Genomic DNA, 22,241 nt, shown 5'->3' with positions numbered 1-22,241 from the left:
TTTTCGTTTTTTTCCGCGCCTCGCCGCCGGCGCTTCTGCCCCCTTTGTGCCCCCCTGATTGCTGTCTCCCCGATCGTGTATTGTGCCATTTTTGTATTTCTGATTGTATTTCTGATTGTATTTTCTCTTTGTAACTGCTTGTAGTTTTGCTCGTTTTCAGTGTTTTTTGCCCCTTGTGCGCTCCCCGTTCCCTGCCGCTGCCTCCCTGCGGCCCCGCCCCCCTCGCGCCCCCATTTGCCGCTCCCTCCCGCCTCCCGCCTCCCAGCTGCTCCTCCCTCCCCCCTCCCCCTCCCTTCTTAATGGCTGGCCAGAGGCAAGCCCGTCTGCGCCCGTCCGCGTCTGGACCGCGCCCAGTGCCACACCCCCTGGCCCTCGCGCCCCCCGCATCCGCTACTCAATCGACGAACTCCGCGCCTTCAACCCCGGCCCCTCCACTGAATGCTGCCGGGCATCCCCGAAGCACACTAAAGGACCTTTTTCCTGCCGTACCTGCAACTTCTCCTGCATCAGAACGACCAATCCAACTACTGAAACATTCAACCCCAACCACCTGAACTGCATCCTCATCAACACCCGCTCCGCACGAAAACACGCCATCGAGCTCTGGGATTTGCTCGACACCACTGCTCCTGACGTGGCTTTCCTGACCGAAACCTGGTGGAACGACTCCTCGTCTCCGGACATCGCCATCGCCATACCGGACGGCTACAAAATCACCAGAAGAGATCGAACCAACGGAATCGGCGGCGGAATAGCCATCGCTCACAAAGCTACCCTCAAAATCCACACCCACTCGGACGACACCCTCAGGACAGCCGAACACCTCCACTTCCAGATCCACACGGACCCCAACACGACCCTCAGAGGAACCCTCATTTACCGCCCTCCAGGACCAAGAGCCCCCTTCAGCGACACCATCGCTGACCTTGCAAGCACCCACGCCCTCGCTTCCCCGGATTACATCCTCCTGGGAGATCTGAACTACCATCTGGAAAATGCCAACGACGTCAACACCGCATCACTGACCTCCAACCTCCTCAACCTCGGACTCCGCCAGCTAGTCAACACGCCCACCCACATCGCCGGACACACCCTTGACCCCCTCTTCACCTCAAGCAACCACATTTCCTTCAGCCACACCTCCGAACTCCACTGGACCGACCATCACTGCGTCCATTTCACCTATAAGAAAACCACAGAGCAACACCGCATCCAGCTACCTCCCCACCGCCGCTGGGGCAAAGTCACCCAAGACCAACTGACCAGCACCCTCATCAACAACCTTCCACCCGACGCAACCGACCCGAGCACAGCCGCCATCAACCTCCATCAATGGATCCTCGACTGCGCCAACACCCTTGCCCCTCTCAAGAAACCCACCGCCATCCAAGGAAAGAAAAAACCAGCCTGGTTCACAGACGATCTAACCACCTCCAAAAGCATCTGCCAGAAAGCATCTGCCAGAAGCTCAAAAAGAAATGGATCCAAGAACGCACACCCGACAACCTCGCCGCCCTCAAAAACGCCAACCGCGAACACCACCAACGGATCCGCATCGCCAAGCGCGCCCACTTCACCGAACGCATCAACAACAACGCCCACGACTGCAAAGAACTCTTCGGCATCGTGAAGGAACTCTCCAATCCAAAAGCCAACTCCAACGACATCCCGCCCTCCCAGAAACTCTGCGACGACCTCTCCACCTTCTTCCACCAGAAAATCGCTACCATCCATGACAGCTTCAACACCGGTCCACCGCCAGACCCCACCCCGACGTCTCCTCCCGCGACTGCCGCCTCACCGCCTGGACCCACGTGGACGAGGCAGAAACCATAACAACCATGAACACCATCCACTCAGGCTCCCCCACGGACCCCTGCCCACATCATGTTTTCAACTCAGCCAACGCCACCATCGCCCCCGAACTCCGCAAGATCATCAACCTCTCCTTCACTTCTGCCACCTTCCCGGACAGCTGGAAACACGCAGAAATCCAACCCCTCCTCAAAAAACCCAAGGCTGACCCAAACGATCTCAAAAACTTCCGTCCGATCTCTCTCCTCCCTTTTCCAGCGAAAGTCATCGAGAAGATCGTCAACACTCAGCTCACCCACTTCCTCGAAGACAATTCCATCCTGGACCCCTCACAATCCGGATTCAGACGAAACCACAGCACTGAGACTGCTCTCCTCGCCGCCACAGATGACATCAGACATCAAATGGACAACGGCGAAACCTCAGCCCTCATCCTCCTCGACTTATCAGCCCCCTTTGACACCGTCTGCCACCACACCCTACTGACCCGCCTCCAGGAAGCCGGCATCCAAGATAAAGCCCTCCACTGGATCTCATCCTTCCTCTCCGACAGAACGCAGAGAGTCCGTCTCTCCCCTTTCCGCTCCAAAGCCACCAACCTCATCTGCGGCGTCCCCCAAGGATCCTCCCTCAGCCCTACGTTGTTCAACGTCTACATGGCCCCCCTCGCTCAACTGGCCCGCAAACATCATCTCAGCATCATCTCCTACGCCGACGACACCCAGCTCGTCCTCTCCCTGACCAAAGGCCCGCTCACTGCCAAAACAAACCTCCAGGAGGGACTAAAATCCATCGCCGATTGGATGAACAACAGTCGCCTGAAACTCAACTCCGACAAGACGGAAGTCCTCATCCTCGGGCGCACTCCCTCGGCCTGGAACGACTCATGGTGGCCCTCCGTCCTCGGACCCCCGCCCACGCCTGCCAGCCACGCAAGAAACCTCGGCTTCATCCTGGACTCCGACCTCACCATGTCCAAACAGGTCAGCGCCGTCTCCTCCTCCTGTTTCAACACCCTTCGAATGCTCCGCAGAATCTTCAAGTGGATTCCAACAGAAACCAGAAAGACGGTGACCCAAGCCCTCGTCAGCAGCAGACTTGACTACGGCAACGCACTCTACACAGGCATCCCAACCAAAGACATCAAACGACTCCAACGTATCCAAAATGCCTCCGCCCAACTTATCCTCGACATACGCCGCCGAAGTCACATCTCCCCTCACCTAAAGGAACTCCACTGGCTCCCGGTAGACAAGAGGATCACCTTTAAACTCCTGACCCACGCTCACAAGGCACTTCACAACACCGGACCCTCCTACCTCAACACCAGACTTAACTTCTACACTCCAACACGTCAACTCCGATCCGCCAACCTCGCCCTCGCCATCGTACCCCGAATCCAGCGCAAGACATCCGGCGGCAGATCCTTCTCCTTCCTCGCCGCCAAGACCTGGAACTCTCTCCCCACATCTCTTCGCCAGACCCAGGACCTCCTCGCATTCAGAAGGCTCCTCAAGACCTGGCTCTTCGACCGCTAAATCAGCAGCGCTCCCCCCCCCCCCCTCAGCGCCTCGAAACCCTGACGGGTACATAGCGCGCTTTATAAATGCTATGATTGATTGATTGATTGATTCATTTAGATCATTTGATGTGTTTTATCTTGTCAATGTTTGGACCATCTCTACCACGGCATAGCCTCCCCTTAGTATCTACATGCAATGATAGACTTTAATTTAAGTCAGCAAGGGTTGATCGAGTTTATACCACAAATGCTGTCTACTGACACAATCAAATACAGTGCAAGACTGCAATATATTTATTCCCACTCTGATGCATGGCTTCCTTTACTAATAATGACCATTATGTTGTCACTGGTGCATGTATTTGATCTAAAACCACCCTGCTCAACTAGCAGTTTATCATTAATATATTCATTCCATCATGTGTAAAATTAGTTTGACTGAAGGTTTGTCATCATAACATAGTAGAATTATTGGATGGAAGTTACTTGCCCATTCTCCTGATACCTTTATCTATAAGGGCACTAAATTACTGTTATGGGAAGAATGGATAAACTATCAATCCTCAATACAGAAAATAACAATGGCCATAAACCCTTGCCCTGAAGAACTGATTCCGTGTTAGCAGGGCAATTAGTACTCCTAGGGCCAGGTGCTCTATATTGTATTGTGAGTTTAATCAGGTCAACGATTCTTAAGAGACAGCCTGCCTTTAATGGCCATGTCCTCGATCTGTTCATTGTTTGTTGGAAAACATAAACATTCGGTCTGTATAATTCCTAAACATGGTCTGCCCATTGACTTTTAGTATATAAGCCAATCAGGTCTAAGTTTTGTATTGTATATGTGCTGGGCAACTAGTGCCACAAAGCCTTTTGTATCCTTATTATTTAGCACATTTATTCTTTGAGTTGTTTTTTCTAGGTTAGACCTGTCAGCTGTAGGGTGGTCTTCCCCCAACTTTATGCCATCACCCCTCCTATTTTTGCTAACCTTGGTTTTCCTGGCCTTAGGACTCTGTGCACTTTAACACTGCTAACCAGTGCTAAAATGCTTGTGACCGCTCCCCTAAACATGGTAGAATTGATTTATACCCAACTGGCATATTTAACTTACTTATAAGTCCCTCATAAGTGGTATCACATGTACCCAGGGCTTGTAAATTAAATGCTACGAGTGAGCCTACAGCACTGATTGTGCCACCCGCTTAAGTATGCCTTCTAATGTCTCAGGCCTGCCATTGTAGCCTGTGTGTGCAGGTTTAAACCGCCATTTCGACCTGGCAAGATAAACCTCTAGCCAGGCCCAAACCCTCCTTTCTAATACATACAAGTAACCCTACAAAACCCAAGGGTAGGGTGGAATGTATTTAAAAAGTAGGACATATCCTGTCAAGTTTTACATGTCCTAGCAGTAAAAAAACCTCTTACATTTGTTTTCCACTAATGCAAAGTCTATTTCCCCTATAGGATAACATCCGGATTACCTCATTACATTTTACAAGTGCAATTTCCAATTGGAAAGAGATGTGACCCCCTATGTTTAATGTATCAGTGAATTCACAATTTAAAATCACAATGGTGAAGTAGGATTTAAAAATTTTAATTCTGAAAGTGCAACTTTTATTAAGTTGTTGTTTTTTTGTCTCAACCATTTGGTGCCTGCTGCCTGTATCCTAGGTCACATGATTAGGTGTAGTTGGCAGTTGTGTTGCTCTTTGTGTGTTGCTCTCAGACAGTGAGACAAAGAAAAGGGCTGAGTTAATGAGGGGGAGGAGATGTCACCTACTACATTTGCACATCAAAAATTCCCTGCCTGGGCACTCTCAGAAAGGGGTTGTCACTAATCTATTGTGTCCCCAGGGAATCTGGGAGCAGGGCAAGGACGCAGGAAATTCCTAGCACTTCTGGGAGGTGGAAACGTCTAGAAGCTACTCCTACTTCAAAGTGGGCCTTCTAGAAGCTGCCGCTGCATGACACATCTTCAACACAGGCCTTGTGCAACACGTCTTGATGCAGGACTTTGCATTTCAAGCCCATGGTTGATGGCATCCTTGACGACGACGAGGAACTCTTCGCAGCTTCTAGGAATTGCCGCTGCTCGCCGCAGGATTTAAGGTACTCTTTTTCAGTGGGCCTAGCTGGATTCTTGTTGCTGGCCCTCATTCCATTGGGGTCAACCTGAATTTGAGACTCTGTCCCAGTCCGTAGTAACCAGATATCTCCAGTTGGTACTTTTTACTTTTTTAGTGCTATTTCCACTTACCTTTTTTAAATTGCACATCTCCAGCACTAAAGATTGGATTATTGTTGTTTTTGTCTTAAATTACTTAATAAATTGTACTCTATTTTTCTAAATTGGTGCGGGACTTTTCTTATGTTGTGTTTTCACTTTATTAGTGTCTGAAGTGCTGCATAAATTCTTTACCCATTGCCTCTAAGTTACGCCTGACTGCTTTTGTGCCAAGCAACCAGAGGGTTAAGCACAGGTTAATATGGGGTTTGCCTGTAGCTTCAGCCTGACACGGATTGTGGTAGTTACTTTAGTAGGATTTCATCCCCCTCAACCAGTAACCCAATTTCTTACATCTAGTTTTTTTTATCACTGAACTGTTATCTCTTTGTGAGCTAATAAATGTAACTTTTGTAGAAACATGTTTTCACAGTTCGCTTTACATGCTAATAGAGATGCTTTTAGACAAAAGTAAATACAGCTAGCATTAAAACATGAGCCATTCACATGGCTTCCCATGATCTGTTGTATTTTTTCTAAAAACAGATACATAGTTTTGACTATTATGATCATTCAGATATCTAATCATCAATGCCTTCAACTTATTGATTAGTATTGTACCGTGCCTACACATCTATGAAGTTTGGTGGACAAGTTTCAGTAAATCCTAGAAGTCATCTACCTCCTTGTTGGTCAGTTTGTATACAGCACCATTAACTTGCAGTAATGCATTTAAAAAGCGCTGATGCGTAGGCTAATGTTTAAACGTAGTAAATCAATTTCAAAATATCTTTTCTAGTTGCCATGTTCCATGGAGAGTGACAAACTGGCATTTGTCAAGATATCAGTTGATGCCAAGGTCCTTTTCACATCCTTCATATCCTGTGATATTCTAAGATGCTAACTTCCAGATCTTCCTAGGTTCTATCAATATTGTGTCTGTTTTTGTGGTGTGCCAGTTTAAGCTGGTAAATTGTCTTCAGTGTAGGTTCAGGCTCTTTCACTTGCACTTTTGTTCGTGGTGTGCACAGCAGTGCATTGAAGTGAGCCATGATGTAAGCTTGTGAGCTACCACTTTTATATGGTGATTCAGAGGAATGGGCCAGGCCCCATGGAACCTTTGGTTTTACGTAATAGGATGGGGTTAAATTGCAAATTTGAAAGCATGTTTAAAACTAACTGGCCTGAAAAGATTAATATTTTAAAGACTGACCTCAAAGGGAACTTTTGAAATCATTCAAACTCTTAAATATATCTAGAAGCACTGTTCCTTTGCAGCAGAAAAGTATTTACTTGTTAAGAGCCACAACTTTTCCAGGAACATTCTAGAATATGTTTGTGGACATTTAAAAAAAAAAATCATAGCAACAGTATTGACACTGGGAACTCCCCCTAAAAAAAGAAACTTCACCCACTCTATATTTTGTTAAGGACCATTGATTGGTTGTATAACATGGTATTTAGACAGAATATTGGAAACAAAATGATCTTGGATGAACATATTGTGTCAAGAATATCGAGGGCACAAATCCAACAAAGGTAGGTTTCTACAAGTAAGCAAAGTTTTACTGTATATCACTCCACATATATGTATTTTGAAAATATATATAGGTACATAGATGTGAAGTTGAGAATAGTAAATCTATAGTTACCTGGTTGCACTTATCTTTTATATATTTTGCTCCTAGATAGTTTTGACACAATATTATGTCCACGTGTTATTTCTGTTTCCTATCTTCTATCAGTGATCCATATTCAATAAAATGGTAATACTCCCTAAGTGTCTCTATGTTTTTAGGGTGTGAGGCAGTGCTTGCTAAGCAGATTTAACATAGGTTTTATACTGGTCTTGTTTTGGCCTGGAACTCGCCACGGAATTAAATTGAAAACTCTTAAACCTCCACATGAAGAAAGAGGAACGGCACCACCTACTTTTGAAGGCTTTTATGTAGTTTCACAGATCTAGTATTTAATGGAGTGGCTCGAATTTTCTGTTAACCAGGAAGGGCATCTACGGGGGCTTACATGCTAACATTCTGCTACATCCATTGCTTATATCTCAGAGAGCAATCCCACACCCAGTCTCACTGATGTCTGAGATCTGGAACTGCATGATTCGGAAGGTAATGAAAGGTACAATTCCTGGTCAAACCTGACATTAGGGGCTTGACCTCATTTTCTAAATTAAGTTGGGAGGCCAAATCGACAGGATAAGTTGAGGGATGCTGTCAGACACCACAAGACCTATATACGAATGACATATTTCTGACCTTTGATGAAACAAGAACGAACTTTGTTTGCCTTTGGAACATGTCAATTCCTGTTCCATGTTAGGATGCTACAAACATCAAGGATCAAGTGAGAAGGTTCTCTGGTCAGACTGCCCCACTTACCAATGTTGGCTACATTGGTGGCACTAGCACAGGGAGGCAGGCCTTATGTAAGGCATTAGTAAGTGAGAAAATGTTGTCTTGATTTCTATTAGAGAAATGTGGGGAAAATAAATAGATTTAGATTTAATGTAACACCAGGTAAGATACTATACAGTGTAGCATACCCCTTCGTTATTAAGTGGAATCTATCCTGTGAGATCTCATGAATGCATCAGATGTCAACATAAAGATGCTAATCATGCCCATTAGTTGAGCAGTTGTATTACTGAAGTATACTGAAGACCTCTGGTCAAGGCCTAAGGGGTATGGTAAGCACCAGCGATACCTAGAAAGTGTAACACTGCTTGTTGAGTCTACATACAGTTCCATAGAAGGGAAATCCCCGTAGTCAATTTGGAGCCCGATCATGACTTGAGAGATTGGCATGATTGATGGAGGCTGAAGTGACTTGTCACTCATCGCAACCCATGTTCAAATTAAAAACAAATGTTTTCTATGGACTATTGATTTTGCACTACCTACAATTCCATGAAATGGCACTTATGAAACCCTACCCCTCTGATACTATTACAAGTTATGTTTAGCTTAGAGAACTATTACTGTGAACTGCCAGTGGGCTCTGCATGAGACGTTGTACATAGGAGTGAAGACTTAATGCAACATGCACTTGCCCACCAATGTGTGCTTGACTACCCACAAAAGGATGGCTATCTGCAAAGTATTCTGTACAGGATGAAGGCTGTGTGATGTAGGGCCCTCCTAAGGGGCCATGGGTGCCTAGAGGGCTATCGGTGGAAGGGTTCTGCACAGTGCAAAGAATGTTCACAGAAGCTACTTTCCACTCATGTCTGGTACTCTGCCCACAAAAGGTCCGCCATTGGCGAAGGACTCGGTACAGTGCAATGGCTGGACGCTTGTATGTCTAAAGTGAGTGGGCTCTTCATGAAGACTTCTGCACAAGTAGAAGGGTGTGTGTAGTAGGGGCTTGGGAACTTAATGGAACTTGAGTGTCTGGAGGGAGTGAGTCCTCCACGAAGGGTTTTGTGAAAGGCAAAAGGTCTTCATATTGGAGCTTTGCCACTCATGTCTCATTGATTATGCATGAGATGTCCGATACCTACAAGGGTCCCGGGTATGAACAATCTCAGATGCAAATGGTCCCCTAGGGGGAAGTGTTGCCCTTGACTCCCACAGCCAATCTTTTTAATGTTTAATAACCCTGCTGGAAGGAAATTCTTCAAAAAATAAATGAATTTTATTTTTGTGGTTTTAAAACAGGAATGTCATATTGTTCATAATACCAAAGATGCTCCTATGAAGTGATGGTGCAGTGCAAAGTTACAAGGTAAGAAACGTGCACTGGAGCAAATAATATGACATCATAGGATATCAGTCCTTCAGGTATCCCTATCCACATTCAAAACTTAAGCCAATCCACACTTGTGTGTTCTGTCAATATTTTTACCCTAATGCCAGATTAATCAGTGCAGGGTCATCATCAGCACAGCAATTATTGTGGAAACACCTTAAATACAAACAAAACATCATGTGTAAGAATTTGAGGAATAGCTCTAATAAACCTTTCTTTAATATTGGCACCAATAAAGCCTTATTTTACCAAAGGATATATGATAACTCTCCCATGCTCTCCATGGATGTCACAGTAGAAGAGGCTTCTCCTGATTACTGGAAACAAAACAAAAGTCTCCTTTGTTGTTAAACAATGTTGGTGCGTCAAACATTTCCACCCTAATACTGTAGGGCAACCAAAGTGTTCAGCCAACAAAGTATTAAAAGTGGATTCCTAATATTCAAAATACTGTGTCCCTACATGTTTTAAAGTAGGGATGAGAATGTTCACTAAAGTTCAATATCTTCTATAGAGTCCCTGCAGGATGGACAAAAAACCCTGTGTGTCCTGATTAGATTTCCGTTTGCTAGAAAATCGGCATATCTGCAAGGTTTCTATCCTAAATTCAATATATAAAGTACGAGAAAGATAAGGTCTTGCAGCATTTTATTTGATGGGATCAGTTAAAATGATAGGAATCCTGCAGTAAGACTTCCAGAGCTAACATTTCTATGATAAAGCTCCATTGTATGTACCCAATAAGCTGATTTGACAGCAACTCTTGTTCCGCCCCCTCATTGAGAAATGATGACTCCATAGTCTTTCCATGCCTAGGGTCAATGAGGTAGACCGTATGGGGAGGAGCCAAGAGATGGAGTTCACATTGTCCATGCTTAAACTCTTGGTTAGGGTTTTCTGATAAGAATCTAAGACTGTAGTTGTCCACCTTCTGAACCAAAATAGTAATGGTCTTCAAGCAGCTATATCAGCGATACACTTTACCCCTGTGTCAAAAAATAATGGGACTGTGGGTGTACTTTGGGGTAGGCTGAATAAAACATTTTTTTTAAGTATTTTTTTTTAATGTGAGCTCCTTTGTGTTTCCAGGCCCCAAGATTTCAGCCCTGTGCAATGCAGCACTTTGCACTCTAGTACAGTAACTCTCAAGAGCTCACAATGTCGATCAGGGAGTAGTTACTTCATATCCTTTTAGTAGCCCAGAGGCATCATGTAACAGAGTGATGCTACTCTTGGACAACTGTGAAGACCAACAAAGAGAGTTGTCTAATCTAATGCTGAGATAGTCAAAGCTGTAAACCAGCTGCAAGATTGAGCCCTTCATCTTAAAGATCCATTTGAATGCTTTGTAAAGATTGAAAAACATACATTTAGTTTTAGCAGTATTCACCTTCTGATCCCTCTCATTACAAAATGCTGTGAATTTAACAGGTCCTGTAACCCCATAGGTCTTCAAAAAAATTGGATGTGTTGTCAGCGAGGAAAGGGCAGGTATAGGGCTACCATTTAATCTTGGCAAGACATGAGTGCAAACGTTTAGGTAAATTAATGCATCATTAATGAAAAGGGGAGGGTTAGGGCCAGTACACATCCCTGATGTACTCCCCTTTCAATTGGTATTTGTTTTATCAGCTTGCCTTTGGGTCTCCACCTTACTTGGGATTAATTTGCTTAATGTAATCTCACAATAATATAGAAGATCCGCACAAAGGTCCATTGATGTTAATGTTAACCGTAGCTGCTGCTTCAGTACTTAATCAAATGCTGCCCTGAGGCCCATGAAACCCACATATAAGTGATCTTTCATTAGTCTGAGATATCTCCAACAAATTAAAGTAAACCAGAATGCTGAACAACCATGCTTACTTTAGTACGGAAGGCAGCTTGTTGATACGTCTCAATGTATGTAATTTGTCTAGCACTTGGTAACACAATATCTTCTGGATGTTGTTTATCAAGCTGATGGGGTAGTATTTCACGATCAAGCATCATCTAGCAGATCTACCATTTTGTTAAAAAATCACCAATATTATTAATCAAATGTATATTTCAGTAATTCACACAACGCAATGTATAACAACAGTGATTATTATAAAAATGTTTTTAAGTTTTAATTAAGTAAATCACAGATCAGTGAGTCTTTTGTTAAAATATTTTTATGATTTCATTTTTGAGCCAAAACATTTTAAAGAATGACTCAGAAACATGTTGTCTTTTTTTATTGTCACAGTCTGTGGGTGAAAAATGTTAAAAGAAAAAAACAGAGATGTTTACTTTTTAAAAATTAAACCAGCGTTCCTCTGAATCTTTCTTTTTACATTTTTCAGCCCCAAAATTGCAATTGTAAATCCGATGACAAGAGGACCTTGCACTCCAGCTGGAGAGCATAGAGCTCCAGCTAAGAGTGCTTTGGAAAAATATGGTAATTTCCTCTGGATCATGGATTCAGTGACCCAGGAGACTTAATATTTTTTCTTTTAATGTTGCTGGGGAGCTGCTTCACTCTGTCCTCCCTGTTTATCTAAAGGGTTCTGCCCCAGGTGATGGGGTCCCTGGGGCCAACTAAGGTACAGGGAGGGGGCTACATGCTCCCATCCTCTAAATAATGGAATTCGGCTTAGGGGATGAGGTCCCTGGAGCCATTAGTGGCTTGGAGATGGGGACCATGTGCACACCTCCCCACCAAAAAAAAAAAAAAGTCCTGGACCCAGCTGATGGGGTCCCCAGGGCCAATATTGGCTCAGGGAGGGGGAAGAATGCACCGCCTCCCTTAAAAAAAAAAAAAAAAAAAAAAAAAGCCACCCGGGAATGGGGTCCCCTGGGCCCTACGTGGCATGGAAAGGGAGCCACATGACACCTCCCCTATTGAGAAAAAAAAAAAGGCCTAAAGGGTAAATGGGTCCCTACTTATTCTCCCTCATATCTTCTGCCGCTTCTGCCTACATTTCTGTTGGGAAAGTGGATGTGACAGGTTACATGGAAGTGGTAGGTTACAACTGAAATTACATTTCTTATCTTTCTGTTTCAGCACATTCATGGAAAAGTGTTGAATATTGAGCAACATTTACTGACCTCTGAACAGTATAATTCCCAGAATGCACTAATTGGGGTCAGAGAAATACTATAATGTGTTTGGGCTTTCAATATCGTGGCACTTGTGGTGTGTGTCTGTTTACTATACTCTTAGTCCTGGTGCATGCTGGGTAGGTAATTAAACAAAATAACATGTAATTGTTAGAAATGGGGTCTCTGGTTGGCAGTCAGTTTGCACTTTGTCCAAGCAGGGACCCTCACTCTAGTCAGGGTAAGGGAGATACACACCTAAAATAAGCCCTGCTCACCCCCTTGGTAGCTTGGCACGAGCAGTCAAGCTTATCCCAAAGGCAACATGTGAAGTATTTGTACCAACACACACAGTAACACAGTGAAAACACTACAAAATGGACACAACACCAGTTTAGAAAAATAGCCAATATTTATTGAGATCAAACAAGACCAAAACGACAAAAATCCAACATACACAAGCAAAGTTATGAATTTTTAAATTAAAAAAGTCTTAATCCATAGAAATCAATGGATGAATTGTACCTGGTTTGTGTCAAAAATAAAGCCACAAGGCGAGCGTACATCAGAAAATTCCGTCATGTGTCCATTCCTTACTCACAAGTGAGGCCATGCGTTGTTTCTCCTCCGGTCGGGAAGGCGATGCGTCACTTTTCTCTCCTGCAGAAGAGTGATGTGTCGATTTCCAGATGGGCAACTTTGGGTCCGTGCAGGTTCATGATGATTTTGACACCCATGATTGTGAAATTCAGGCGCACTGTGGTGAATAGCCATGCTGCATGGATGTTTCGTCGATTTCAGCAGCCTCATGCAGGTGTTGCACCGATTTTCACGGACACGATACAGGTGGTGCATCAATGTTTCAGCTGGGAGGCAGGTGCTTTGTTGATTTTTCACATGCATGGCTCCTGTGCATGGATTTCAGCCTTGGTTCCACCAGCTTCTCCTTTCAAGGGCCTAGGGGCTGGATTAGGCACCACTTGGCAGGGTAGGAGTTGGCAAATGAAGTCTTTGATGGCCCTAAGATCTCAGAACAGGGGGCAAGCTCAGTCCAAGCCCTTGGAGACACTTCACAAGCAGGAAAACAAAGCAAAGTCCAGTCTTTGTCCTCTCAAAGACAGACGTAGCAGCTGCAGGGCAATCCAGCAAAGCACACTCACAGGCAAATGGGCAGTAATCCTCCTCCAGCTCTTTAGCTCTTCTCCTTGGCAGAAGTTCCTTTTGACCCAGAAGTAATCTAACAATTTGGGGTTTTTGGTCCACTACTTATACTCCTTTCTGCCTTTAAAGTAGGCAAACTTCAAAGGAAAGTATCTATTGTTCACAAGATCCTGCCTTGCCAAGGCCTGGCCTCAGACACACACCAGGGGTTTGAAGACTGCATTGTGTGAGGGCAGGCACAGCCCTTTCGTGTGTAAGTGGAAGCTCTTCCCTCCCACTCTAGCCCAGGAGACTCATCAGGAACTGCAGGCTACACCCCAGCTCTCTTTGTGTCACTGTCTAGAGGGAATTCACAAACAACCCAACTGTCAGTCTGACACAGACGTGGAATATACAAGCAGGCAGAGGCACAGAATGGTTAAGCAAGACTTTCTAAAAGTGTCATTTTCAAACTGACAATCTAAAAAACAACTTTACCAAAAGATATATTTTTAAATTGTGAGGTCAGAGACCCCAAACTCCACATCTCTATCTGCCCCCAATGGGAAACTGCACAAAGATATTTAAAGGCAATCCCCATGTTAACCTATGCGAGAGATAGGCCTCCCAACAGTAAAAAACAAATTTGGCGGTATTTCAGTGTCAGGACATGTCAAACACATCATAACATGTCCTACCTTTAACATACACTGCACCCTGCCCATATGGGCCTTCCTTAGGGGTGCCGTACATGTACAAAAAGGGAAGGTTTGGGACTGCCGGGGGTAAACTTGCCAGGTCGAATTGGCAGTTTCAAACTGCAGACACAGACACTGCAGTGATAGGTCTGAGCCATGTTTACAGGGCTACTCATGTGGGTGGCACAATCAGTGCTGCAGGCCCAGTAGTAGCATTTGATTTACAGGCCCTGTGCAGACAGTGAACATTGCGAGGGTGCGTGTGCACTGTGCGGGCTAGAGCATTGCCGTTGGCTCAATTACGAGCCGGAGACAATGTTGTAGCCTGTTTCCCACTAGGCTGGCGGGCGGGCCGGCCTAGTGGAAAACTCTGAATAGGTCTGGCGGAGTGGTCGCCATTATGGGGGCGGGCACCCTGTCAGGGGTTTTGCGAATGGGCTTTCCCATCCACCAAACTCATAATGAGGGCCTATGTCCTGACAGCAAAAGCATTTACACATTCTTGGATTCTCTGCCATATCCTCCTCTTGGTGTCCCCTGGCACTATCTACAGCTCCTTTCCAAACAGCTGGACATAGTTGTCTCTACACGTCCCTAATAATAGTGTCAGCCCTTTATCACTGAGACTTTGTATTCTTTTTCTTCTTCCCTCTTGTTCTAACTTTTGCTTGTTATTTTTGCTGTTCTTTCTACTTGTCTCAGGTTTAACTCCTCTCCTGCAACTTCCTCTGATCTGCATTGTGGAAGTGTAAGCCTAGGCTTCTGATGGGATCAGTTGTTGCCAATGCGATGTTGTTTCAGTTTGCAACACCCTGATTTGAAATTCAGCATTTCATATTTTGGAAATCAGTAAATCTGGTTGCAAATCGCACCAAATCACAATTTCGTATAGATGTTACTTTGTAATCTGAAATTGTGTTCCAGTAATTTTGAGTCATTACTTTTTGCAGTTTGTAAATCAGTAATTCGGATGTTAGTACATTAGGTCGCTGGTGCCTTATTTTTTATGAGCCTTAGATGTTACAAACAAACACTGACAAAGCCAAAAGTTATGGCTATTGTATGATGCATGCACACAGCGACAAACAAGGCCCATGCGCACTGACACACACATATGCAAATACGAATAGAGGGCAACACACATACAGACACCCATGCACACACAAACTAACAAATCTACAGACACAGACGCTAAAAGCACTAGACCTTTGTGCACCCGTGATCAAAGACCAACAAATGCGTAGAAAGGCAAACAAGTAGGTCTACAGCAGATTTGCATAGAGACAAGCAGGCACACAAAGACACATGAGCAGGATGGATCAACGGAGAAGTTAACAAGTGGACGGATGTTTTATTAGTAATGGAAACACAGCCTCATGTTCACTTATATTTTTCCTTCTTTTGTGAAAGTCATACACAGCACTGCCATTTAGTATATTTCTCTTTGCCAGATCACTCGATGCACACTGGGCAACATGTTTCCAGTCCTAGGTTTTTATTTTGCAAATCACTATTGATAAATTTGTTGGTCCAGTTAGGTCAAATGAAACAAACATATATAACAACTGCCAAATTGAAATGATTTGCTAAATTAGAAATCTGGTAAACCTCATTGAACACTGCTGGCTCCATTTATTAACTAAAACCAAATGTAGTTCTGTAAAGCAAATATTTGGGACTTGCCAATTAAATTTAGTTTAGTTTTCTGTTTTCCCCCTTTTTTTTTTTAAAGAAAAGGTTGCTTCCTGCATTGCATTTTTAAGCGTGGAAAGTAAAATACTAATGTTTTATTTTTCTTCTGGTAGTTTTGTTGTGACTCTGTTTACTTTTCTGTTGAGACTTCAAATGCTGCTTCCAATAAATGTATCCCATGATCAATTTATAGATGTCACTTGTTATGGAATACTGCAATGGAACTCGAAGGCGCCTGAGCTGTGCTGCATCTTGCCTATTTCAATGTTTTTCCTCTCTGAATAAGATTTCTTTCGACAAGTGTCAGAACTTTTAACCGCAGATGAAAAATTCGAATGAGCACAATGTAAATTCTGTTGTAGACCATGAAGCATGCAATCCCCACTTATTCCGACAACTAGAAAGCTTAGAGGTCCCTTACTCTTCTTGTGCCTTCAGTCAGAATTGACATGTGAATAGTACCATAAAATGTATTTCTAGAAAATAATTGACTGCGTAAAACCCATCATTCTCAACAAACATACAATATTATACAAAGAAACGGCAGCGTGGAATGTAAAATCGGGGGACATACAGACAAGCTATTCTAAAATTGTGTATTGAAATGAACAAACATAAAATACACGCATTAGTACATCTAATTGAAAAACAATTTTCCATACATTACATTGAAAATCTACAGGAAAAACAGAATGATAAATTCCCTTAGATGTGTTGAAGAAGCTAGATACAAAAAACTCAATCATTTTGTTAAGAAAGCAACCCTCTGTTAGTAGGAGTAATGGAGTGTTTCATACATAAATCATACTTTATGAGGCCATCTGTACTGAGTCAGGTCACACAAATTGGCCACAAATTGGTACTACACTATTGCTCTGTACTAATAGGTCACTTCCAAAGTCAACATTCGCAGAAAGTCTCAGAACAAACTGTCTAGTAAAAGCTATTTAGGCATACCACAATTTGTAATCCTCTTGTGGTTGGTTAAAAAATTGGGAACAGTGGCCTGCAAAGAACTACAGTCTCTGCATTCTCAAATGTTTTTTTTTCTTTAAACCAGCCCTTGTTCCTTTAAGATGCTAATGATGCTCTAAAATATAAAAAAAAATGCATTTGGGAAAACATGAGGAGGAGCAGGCAGTGGTTCCCTGGTCCACTTCTGATTCCCCATAAGGATGCCAACACCATTCCCAAAGCGGATGGGACCTCTTTCCCTTGCAAATCAGTTACCACCTCCTTTGAGGTGTCAGTGACAAGGCACTAGTTTGCAAAATAAATTGTGGTTGCAAGCCATTAATACACTACATACAGTTTGGAAGAAATTCCATGTGGGGTCTTGGTTGCCTGGCATTCATGGTCTTCCTAAGTCATAATGATGTAACAGCTGTGCAATGGTGTTCGTTGGTTAACTCTGTGTTCTTTAGTATCTTATTCTCAATCTAATACATTTCATGAAGATCAAAACATTGGAGGGAGCATCATCGTTTACGTTCACCTTTTACACCCCTTTCAAATTCACATGTGGTATAGTCCCAAAACCTTTTTACAAGTCTGAAAATCTCCACTGACTTTTAAAATGGGTTTTGTACATTAGGAAAAGGCATTTTGTGGTTGTAAACCAAGTGGTTTTGTGAGTCACAGGGCTTGCGACGGCAAATTCCTTTCGTACAACTGGCCCTAAGTCCTTCATGGAACAGTCATCGCAATCATTAATAATGTGAATAGAGACATTTACAAGAAAAGTGATAGAAATGCCCATTCAGCTTTATCTTCATACTCCAAAGAGGGGTACTAAACCTGAAACTGCACATGCCACTGATGCATGCTGATGTTTGTCTGTCTATTCGGTCTCCCTATCTATTTGTCCATCAATGGTGTAGGAAGCACAAAAATGTAGTGCTTAATTTGTGCCGGTTGTTGCTGCTGGTGGGCAATGACACTACGTTTTGGGGCACTAGTTTGTCTTTTTTCTTCAGATTATGACCTACAGCGACAGAGACAAAGGCAGAGAAATAAGGAATAGAAAAATAAGCAACAATGATGAAGGGAGAAAGCAGGGATGAAAAAGGATGGGCAAAAGCATAAAAGGAGGCAGGACTCATAGGGCGGTGGAAGAAAGAGGCATAAACTGGAAATAAGACTAGGCAGTAACCATGGCATTTGAGATCCCGACAGTCGGAGTCAAAGAAAACACTTAGGCCCTCCTATTTATCTCCCAATTTATTAATTATAAACTGAGAACTGGTTTTATTCATATTCTTGCAGAAGTCCAGTCTTCCATGGAGCATTTTTCAAATCCATTAACAAAGGGTGCAACACTAGGCAGTGTAATATTCCACTCACGCTTTAAGGTGAGCAGTGAAAATTGCCTCTAGTGGTATACGGTCTCCTCAATCAAGCAGTGAGACATAATGCACCGCAGATGCATTTATTTAGTTGTTTGTAGAGCGCAATTACCTAAGGTTGCCCTGGCGCTAAGTTAAGACATTGAACTTTTCCACCCATAATAATTGTTCTAAAGAGAAAATGGGGCTCTGAATATATGTTGAGTAGAAAGGTGAGGTTTTTAGTAAATTGTGATATTTTAAGATATAGGTGCCCAGATTTAAGAAACTCTAGCGCCATTGTTTTTAGGCTTAAAAAATCGCTGCGTCATATTTAAAAAGTGGCCCAATGCATGCATTGAGCCACTTTCTAACCCCTTGCACCACATTGTGCCTACGCCAGGCATAATGTATTCAAGGGGGGGCGTTCCCCGATTTCTTTGGACCATTTTTAGTGGCATATTTTTACGCCTGCTCTGGGCAGGCGTTAAAAGGAGGCACACCATTTGTTAAAATAGGTCTCTATGTACTTTGCAGGTCTAGTGCCAAGATTTTTGCCGCTAGTCCTGCAAAGTACATCAATAATGTCAAATATTTTGACACTATTGCCCCTACTTTGCGCCAAGGTGCGCCGTATATAAAATACAATGCTCACATGGTGGCGGTAAGAGGGTGCTAGAAAAGTGGTATGGCATTGGATGCAGCACCACTCTTCTTAAATCTGCCGCTGGGTTAAGAAAGTAGCTTAATCAGCAGTTTATCCCATGCCTGTGCTGTCACCAATGAAAAGGCCCATCCGCCCAATATTGACTTCCGAAACTTGAGTACAGTTACTAAATATGCAAACGCAGAATGACGCAATCTAGACTGGTTGAATGGATTTTTAAACATACCAGAAATGTAATTAGTGTGGGATGCCAGATAGAAGGCACAAACAGAGGGCCTTCAACCAGCACACTTTTGTAACTTTTTTTTGTATTTCTATGTCCAGTTCCGAATCAGCTGCTACTGTGAAAAGAGGCAAGGTTGGTAGGTATTCCTGGCCCTTTGCATTAACGCCTTATCCTCTAGCTCTATTTTACTTCACATATAGATATAAAATATCAACGTTTTGGGGATGTTCAAGCTTTTATGTATTTAATTAAGGCCACCCAGGCTTCATACTAAATTCTGTTAGATGCAATTGCATTGCTATCACAAATCAATCTGGAGAATACCAACCTAATTTTTAGCACCAATTTCAAATTCGTTCACATTGACAGAACGTTTTGTAATTTCCAATTTTACATTTTGCTTCATTATTTAATGCACACTTTATTAATTTGTTAATGTTATTTAATTTTCTAAGCAGCTACGGTCCCCTGAATATTTGTTGTGGACCTCCAGGTGTGGCACCCTAACCAAAGTTTAAGGACTACTGCGCTAGAAGCTCGACTAGAAAGGAAGCAGGCAGTGATGACACACTTAGTTCATATCTGTAGTCAAGTCTGGTGGCTCAGTGGACTAGTAGATCCACTGCCAGGGTATGTGCTGAGCACCACGGTCACCGGTTTGAATACTGACGGGTCCAGTCTTCCACCCTCCTAATGAAAAGAGTATGACTGAGGTGAGCAAAAACATATTTGTCATTCAGCGCTAAGAAACCGACAAGTAAAACATACACTTTACAAATGATATGTTGTAGGAGTAAACAATTTTTCACGTGTGTAATTTATAGAGTACCACTTTCTTACGAAATACTCATGCAGCCAGGCTAATACCTTGTAGTAAAAAGTTTGAGTCAGACAAGCACATCATTATCAAGGGACCCTTATAACTTTGACAAGGTGAAAGCGAAAGCTGTCAAAACTCTAGCATTGGAAATCAAATCTATATGGTACATTTTAAGGTAATCATAATTCAACGAAAAACAATTTCACTAGATGGTCTTTAATTAAATGCTTGGTCTCTGAACCGGCTTCCATTACATTGACAACACCAACAAGTCTGGCTTTAATTTGCTAATACATGCAAACACACCTATGCAGTGTTTGCACAAATGTTCTATCGTGTTAAATCTAAACCTGTTAGCTTTACGAATGCTAGGAAAAAATGAGCACAAAAGAATTGCTGGGTAGAAAGCTTAGAGGAGATACAAATGGGTATGACAAACACTGTGATGACTGAGTGTACTTTCACACACATACTAGTCCTTTGTGTATTACAATGAAATATTTTCCTAGAAGGCAGCATGTTACACCATAAGGCAATATGCATGAGGAAAGATAGAGAAATGCTCCTCTAGGCGGAGCCAAAGCCTGCCCATCCAGCAATAAGTAGAAAGCTGTGTGGTCTAGACAGACCTAACTGTGTAAAAAATATATATGGGTTTTATCTTGTTGTACCACATTTCTTGTTTTGTACTAATATTCTCTTTTTAGTGCCCACCCTCTTCCTAATTATCTTTCAGCTTGACTCACTGCTACGAGCAGAAGCCAAGAACAAAGGTGAACACTTGCGGTAATTTGGAAAAGTTGTGAATATTTGCTTTGTAAAAAAGGCATGTTTGTGGTCTGGTGTTGGTGTAGAACTGCTCCCAAGCAAGAGGAATTTTGACTAATTTCAAAATTGTAATCGTATATATACATATTTTTTAAATCAGATGTATGTTCAGTACTTGGCAATTATGCAGTAACAAGAATTCCACAAATCAGCCTGTCTGTATGGAATCACAGATCGCATATGGCAAATACACAGCAAACACCAGGTCATTCTTTCATCTCTGGCAGTAAAACCAATTTTAGATGGTTCTAACTAGAAGGGGTCATACTATTGCAGTACAGAATTGTGAATGTCTAATAGTTTAAGATAATGCATGTAAAGGATGCTAAAACCTGTACATACCATTTAAATGTCATCAGTACAGGGACATAAATTTGCACAAGTCAACAGAGACAGCTCTTTAAAGACATTATAATCAAACCACAACCCTATCCCACCTATGTTCAGGGCCGGACTGTAAGCCAAAATGAGCCTTGGCAACAACTGTCATGTCAACCCTACATTGCCGTAGGCCACAACTAAAATGGCTCACTGAAGCATGGTTGAATGATCTAAAACCCATAGAATGCAGAGATTTAGTTTTAAAGTAGCAACTCTAGCTTGATTAGTAAAACACTAATTTCCAGACAATTATGTAAGGATCACCTAGAGAGGGCTTTGCCTCTCTCCCTACAAGTTGGGAGCCAGGAGTACATGCTTTGATTGGGTAGAAGTTGTGTGTTTGTCCTCTGTTAAACCTAGCGTCCTTGGTGTGGTTCTTCTCTAATTTTTTGCCTTCAACCCTTATGTTTTGATGACTTTGTTTTTGCTGGCTTTAGGACTCTGCAAACTTTATCACTGCTTGTGCTCGCTCTTTTAAATGTGGTGGAACTGGCTTACACCCAACTGGCAAATGTAATTTACTTTTAAGGCTCTAGTAAAGGAGTACTACACATAGCCAGGGTCTGTAAATAAAATGCTTCTAGTGGGCCTGCAGCTCTTACTGTGTCACCTACTTAAGTAGCCCTTTAAACATGTCTCAGGCCTGCCACTGCAGCCTTTGTGCAGTTCTAAACTGCCATTTTGACTTGGCAAAATAAACCTTTTGCGATGCCCAAAGCTTCTTTTTTAATATGTATAGTTCACCCCTAGATTAGGCCCTGAATAGCTCAAAGGGCAGGATGCAGTGTATTTAAAAAGGACATGTACGTTTAGGTTTTACATGTCCTGGTAGTGATGACAAACTCTCACATTTGTTTTTCACTACTGTAAGGCCTGCCTCTCCCATAGGATAACATTGGGTTGCCTTTTTCCATTTAATAAGTGATAACTTTTAATTTTGAGCAGGTGGACAGATCGAGTTTGGTGTCTATAGAGTTGTAATTAAAAGCCCTCTTTAATGGTAATGGTAAATGGTCAAATCAGTTTTTTAATCACAGTTCTGAAAATGCTACTTTTAGAAGTAAAAAAACCGG

Source organism: Pleurodeles waltl, chromosome 12, assembly GCF_031143425.1.
Source record: "Pleurodeles waltl isolate 20211129_DDA chromosome 12, aPleWal1.hap1.20221129, whole genome shotgun sequence".
In the NCBI taxonomy this organism is placed as follows: Eukaryota; Metazoa; Chordata; class Amphibia; order Caudata; family Salamandridae; genus Pleurodeles; species Pleurodeles waltl.
Note: the sequence above shows the minus strand (reverse complement) of the source record.